The following is a 6,443-nucleotide window of genomic DNA, read 5'->3' on the forward strand; positions in this document are numbered from 1 at the left end:
CTGATTACTCATGTCGCTGATCGTGTTTTGCCTCTGAATTGGCAGACCAGAGGCACCAGTCACCATCGAAATCGCAAAGTTGGGTGCTTGGTCAGATCTCACGAAAAAGCGGGACTTAAATGCCCTGTGAGAAAAACTCAAAATTGAACTATCAGAAAAATATATCCTTATTGCTGAAACTAATCGGTAAAATATAACCTTTGTCCTTTAACGCGTACTTCTAAGTATATTTCCAATAACAAATGAATGAGTCAATCGGAGCACTTAGATGCGCTGATTACAATGCAGTTTGACTTTCTGGGTTACACGAAATGATTTTGGTAAGATAGGAAGTTGTGCTATCTATTTCTTTCTTTCGAAATTTTCTGAGCATATTTTTGATAAAGATGCACTGGTAAAGCTTTAAAACGGAATGTTCAACGCTGTGCAAAGATGATTTTTGGGCTTCGTGACCTCGTATGGAAGTTACAAGCTCACAAATACTTATACTTGCCGTAAAACGGCTTTATTTGCTAATATATGGTCATGTTTGTGAGACTTTTGCACAGCAACCAAACGTTTTAGAAAAGTATTGCTTAAACTGGGCAATAGGAATTCAATGTTCTTTTTTGGAATAGCTTCAAATTCAATTTCCAAATTTTTAGATATACAAAAGATATCCAAAATTTATGACTTATACGTACTGAAAATTATTGTCAGTTTTGCACTTTTGTGTAGCTTTTTAGATAGACAATTAAAGCACAAATGATTTATGATCGGTCACTTACACCTCGAAATAATATATAAGCCCTAATTGACAGCTAAATCATACTTCCCATTTTTTACCACTTAACCAGTTACCAGTCGTGCAATGGCTTCACAACTAAAAGATGCGCGCTGTTTTTATCGACCTAATGGTATTTTCAGATTCATGTTAGGCCTTGAAACAAGGTCCGTTGTTTTCTATGTAAAACGATATCATTTTTGTGATTGTAGTAAATGTATTTTTAAGCTTCTTTAGTATTTTTTCATTAGTGAAAGTTTTGACCTGTAAGTATACACTTAAATTAACAAGTTTGGAATTCTTGTTATCGTATCCAGGGAGTACTTCCAATGTAAAATGTTTTTGTGTAGGGTAATTTTGACATCAGACAAGTATTTATGGCTCAAAATGTCCAGTAAAAGGTTGTACTATTTTTTACCATTTTACCACTCCCTAAATTTACCACTTGCAATGCTAAATGCAATAATTTGTAAGAGATGCGCAGTTGTTAGTCTACATGACAATACTTTCAGATCGAGAAATGCGTAAGATATTGAAGTCAGTATCTGTGATCAAGAGGAGGTAGCTCTCCCTTTAACGTTATACGTGACACTAAAATGAATCTTGGTCCAGGGTAATATGATGTGGGGGCTAAAAATCTAACCCTGGCCATATGACCCATTATTGTGTAATGTTCGGGGCAGGCTGTAGCACAGCAGGCCATGAGCATTAAGAAGATGCAACCTGCGGCATTTGATAGTCCTTGACATGACCTAAAAGAACAAGTGAACAAAACGTTGTTTTTTGTATAAAATAACAAAAAAGGGGTGAATTTTAGTCCTCACGTATATCCAAACATTTAACTTTGCTTTTTGTACTTGTTTCGGATAATGAAATAAAACACGGAATTTCTCATATGAATCATTTGGGTCGTCAGACCAATATTTGGGCCTCTTATTTGGAGCTGAATTTCAATTACCACCCTTTTACCACTTGTGCTGATGTGTTGTGCGTGTATTGCCAATATTTTAAATCGCAAAACTTTGGGAGAAATTGTAAACATAGTAACGTATTTAGAACTGAAAAGTTGAAAATTTAATTTTTCCAACAAGCTATCGGTGCAAAAATCTTGTTTGGTAATTTTGACCCCGGTCCAGTTTTTGGCCAGCTGCTGGCGAGGGCTACAGCCCTCTGGTGCGACCACGGAAGTTAAGGAACGTTGGGCCGGATCAAGCTCTTGAGCGCAGCCATATACGCACAGACATGTTCTTTTCTTTTTCATTCACCACATACATACGTCAAGATCTGTATGTTATATATACATATATATATATATATATATATATATATACGTCAACAACATCGATAATTACTCATGTAACACAAAGAACAAATGAACAGTAACAACACCAAACATAACAACCGCAAAAGCATAATAAATTTGGGCACTATTAGTCAGCCTACCCAGGTCGCCTCCTGGCCACCTCGGTAGCACCAAATCTCTCCCACCACGTAAAGGTGGTGCTCGAGGGAGGGTCCCACTTATTTACAAAACTAATTTGTACAATCCCCGGCTTTGCCCCCGAACCGACTGGCACGTGGCCGGCCGGGGGCTGAGGGGAACCGAGGACGCTCTCCGCCCGCCACTCGAGCGGGCGGAGGCATCCGCGGGAGGGAGCCACTGTGGCCGGTCTTCACCCCCGAGAGACCACACGACCGCCGCCTCCCTGAGCGGCAGCCTCCAGCCGCCCCCGGCGTTACCGGACGGTGCGGCCGGGGCCCTCTTCACCCACCAACCTGGCAGGGTGAAGGTTGGCCTAAAGGGAGGGTGGCCAACCGCACCCACGCCGTGGCAGAGACTGCTCCGTCATCCCGCCACGGCGGACCAGCTGAGCTGCAGCGCTTGCAGCTTGCAGCCCACTCTTGCAGCTTGCAGCTTGCAGCCCAGTCTGGCAGCCTGCAGCTCATACTTGCAGCTTGCAGCTTACACTTGCAACTTGCAGCTTGCCGCTCACTCTTGCAGTTTGCAGCTTGCGGCTCACTCTTGCAACTTGTAGCTCAGTCTTGCAACTTGCAACATGCAGCCAACTTTTCCAGTTTGCAGCTTGTAGCCTGCAACTCACTCTTGCAGCTTGCAGCTTGCAGCTCACTCTTGCAGCTTGCAGTTTGCGGCTCACTCCTTGAGGATCTTCCGAGGAACTGCGGCACCGACCGGGTACCAAGACTCCAGCCCGGGCGCGCGGCCAGAAATTGCCCTACTCAGGCTGTTTTGCTCTTGACTCCGGGCTTTCCGATGCCCTTGGCTTTGGCCAGATCGATTGTCGTCAGTTCTGCTGACGTCCATGGCCGCCTGGTGCGGTGGTGCCCTTTGGCGGGGCCAAGGAGTCGCTTCACCAATAAGGGCGCAGACTATCATCGACTATGACGTCCGACTCCGTGTCTATGCTTTCAACTCTTGTCCGCGAGCTGCCCATGTGAACTGTAACCCGGTATCGCGATTCTCTCTGGGTCTTGGGCAAGCCCTGGGGCTTGGTGTTGACGTGGGGCAGTGCGGGGGGCTAGTCTGCGACTGGATCCGGCAGCTGCGCTGGCTCGGCAGGGACCGGGATTCGACTCATGCTCCTCATGAGCGTCGGTGGCCGATGGCGGCGTCTCCTCCATCTGCCCCGCCGCGCTGGTCGTGAGCGGCTCCTCCAAGCGTTGCCCGTCCTCGTCATCAGTCTTCGCTCGAGCTCGATACGTCGCAGTGTTTGTTGGCGGATTTTAGTATTGCCGACTGCACTGTGTGGGCTCCCCTAGCGTCCTCCATAACGTCGTAATAGTGCATGGGCGTGCTGAGACTATGGCAGCGGTAACGTGCTGCCTCACTGGAGGTTGCCTCCTCCAGTGCACCCCTGGCCTCAAGTGAATGAGTCAGGTCCACATGGCGCCGGCGGCCTCAGTTCCCGCGCACGAGCCTCGGGTAGTCAAGGTGGACGATGGAGGGAATGTGAAACCTCAGGCGTCATCATCGTTTATGTTCAGCTTGGGCAGGAGCTTCTCGTTCGGCTCCCCTCCTTCCGCCAATGATGACGTGGGTTGTTCACGTAGAAGCATATCACACAGTGAAGCCGCCTGGAAATGACGATGCTAACCGAGCGATGGATGTGTTTTGGTTTGCTTCCCGCGTGACTGATCGCGTTGTGGTTTCCCACTTTTGGGGTTTTAGATTACTCTTTCACCCTGACGTTGCGGGAAACCCCTGACCTGGTTCTCGATATCACCTGTGCCGCCACAAACACCATCTGGCGGACCTTGACAGCCACATGCCGCAGGGCGACGGGGTTGGTCGGCAGCACCTCTTTGCCTGCTTCAAGGACGCTGGTCAGGTGCCGCTCCATCTCGCGCCTGCTAGAGGTTCTCTGGTCGTGTGGCAGCCTCCCTTCCTGCACATGTTTCACTTTCCCAGATGACTGGCGCTGTCGCATCAAATCCTTAGTTTTCTTTAAAACGGACGACAGCATGGCGATTGTCAGCTCGTGCATGTCCTTCCATGCTCCGCCGTTTGTAGCTTCAGCGAGTCGCTGATGGATGAACTTAAGAAAAACACGTACGGCACAAGCCGTACCCATGCCGAGGTCGGCGGACTCTTTTTATACCTCGTCTAGGGTGGTGTGGATCTGGCGCCTGTTTGCCTGTGAGGCCAACATATATCTGAAATCTGGCACCGCCAGGCTTACGCGCTTCTCAAAAGCGGCCAGCAGGCTGCGGATGGATTTACTGATTTTTGCACGGATGTAGGCCCCCGTCCTTGTAAAAAAGATCATACCTACCGGAGTGGCTGAACACAGAGTCCCTCAGTATGGCTTGGCCTCTAACTTCTACTGGCGTTGGTTCCAGACCTTTTCTTTTTCCTTGTCTAAGGGTGTCAAGCGTCTCTTTAAGTCCGCTGAACTGTTCGGCCTTCAGGGGAATTTTGAGGGCCAGTGCGACGTCCAGGTCATTCGCAACAGACTGGTGCGTCGTCGCAGAGATGTCTTACGCTATGGAGGGTCGGCCATCGGCCTGAAGGCCCCTGTGCCTTGCGCTTTGTGAGAGGTGACGCGCCAGCGCGCGTGCCACCGTTTTGTCAGATTCGGGTTTTGTGATATTTGCGCCGCAGGGGCAAGGCACAGTAGTGCTGGCGTCCGCCTTCACATACGTGGTGATTTAAGCCTCATACTTGAACCACTGAAAGATGGTAGAGAGGTGAAAACAGCACGAGTGGTGTCTTGTTTCTCCCGTGAGGACCAGCTTGCCACAGGGGCAGGCGAAGCTGCCTTGCTCAACGACCCAGTCCGCCGTTGTTGGGGCCCTTGGCCACCACACTGCTCGCCAGACTGCGTCGGAGTGCGTGGCTTGGGCATCTCGTCCCGTCTCGCTACCCGTGCTCCCTACCGCCTGCTCACTCCTTCTCTGCGGGGTCTCCCTCCGGGAGGGCGTGGCTGGCCCCCTGCCTGATTCAGGCATATCGCCCTGCTCTTCCACACGACGGTATGGCCCTGTGGTGCCCAGTCCGATGTGGACGATGGCCCACCGGCGGTCACTCCCTCTCTCGAGCCCATGCGCACTGATGTCGAAAATCAGGCCGGTTCTGCGTGGGTGGTCGGTCCCGGCCGGTCCTGCGGTCCCCGCGCCGAACTCTACACGACGGCACTTCGGCTTTCTTTCTGGTGATTGCTGGTCACCAACAGACGACTCACCATCTGACTCCCAGTGGGGTGGAGGCTGATACGCCCGGCCCAGGTCGGAATCGTCAAAGAAGCTCAGCTCATTATCGCCGCTCAGTGGGGGCGCCTCGCTGGACGTGACACCAACCATCTGACGAAAAACTCCGGTGCAACGTTTAGAATGTGAAAAACTTTACTCAGTGCTCCGTCGAGCGGCCAAAGCCGAAGGAAGGTGGCGTCCTGGCAATTGCTTGACCCGGACATGCTGAGAGGGTCGATTCCACGATACACCACAGTTCCTTCGAATATTGGCGTCAGCGGAATGCGGGTCAGCAACCAGGGGCGCTGTAGCCAAGTAACAATGAACACGAGAAAGATGTAACTTGCAGCATTTTGATTTTTTTTTTTTGCTTGTTTCGAATGGTGAATAAACATACAAAATTCTTCACACGAGTCATTTCGACGTCAGCCCAATATTTAGGCCTCTTATTCGAAGCCGAATTTCAATTGCCACTTCGTTACCACTTCGTTGCCACGACTGGTAGCTTTGATTGTTCAATAAAAGATGCGGTTTGTATTAATAAAAGGTCATGCTATTTACAGAAATTAAATATGTCAGTTATCAAAGAAAGTGCATTCGATCAAATGGAGCCGTTTTTTCTCCTAGCGTTACGCGTGGCAATTGAAAAAATTAAAGAGTTTGCACTTGTACGGAGTCCTTTTTTGGCGGCCTGTAGCTCAGTAACCAGGGGCGCCAAAAGCATGTTATTAGCTGGAATACATACATTGTTGCATGCTCTATGCGATGATGCACTGAAATTAACTTAGCGTTGTGTAAAAATTGTTACTGTGGCCTATGTTTACTTAATTATGCACATCAAAATTTTCGAACTTTCCACAAACATGTAATCGCAGTAAGATAGAAAATAAAACCACAAAACACACTTTCGATGGTCATCTTGAGCTCCGGCCAGTTGTTAGGGGGATATTGGACGTCAAAATGTTTTGTTTTC

This window comes from Pollicipes pollicipes, unplaced genomic scaffold, assembly GCF_011947565.3.
Source record: "Pollicipes pollicipes isolate AB1234 unplaced genomic scaffold, Ppol_2.1 Scaffold_6686;HRSCAF=7923_pilon_pilon_pilon, whole genome shotgun sequence".
NCBI classification, from domain to species: Eukaryota; Metazoa; Arthropoda; class Thecostraca; order Pollicipedomorpha; family Pollicipedidae; genus Pollicipes; species Pollicipes pollicipes.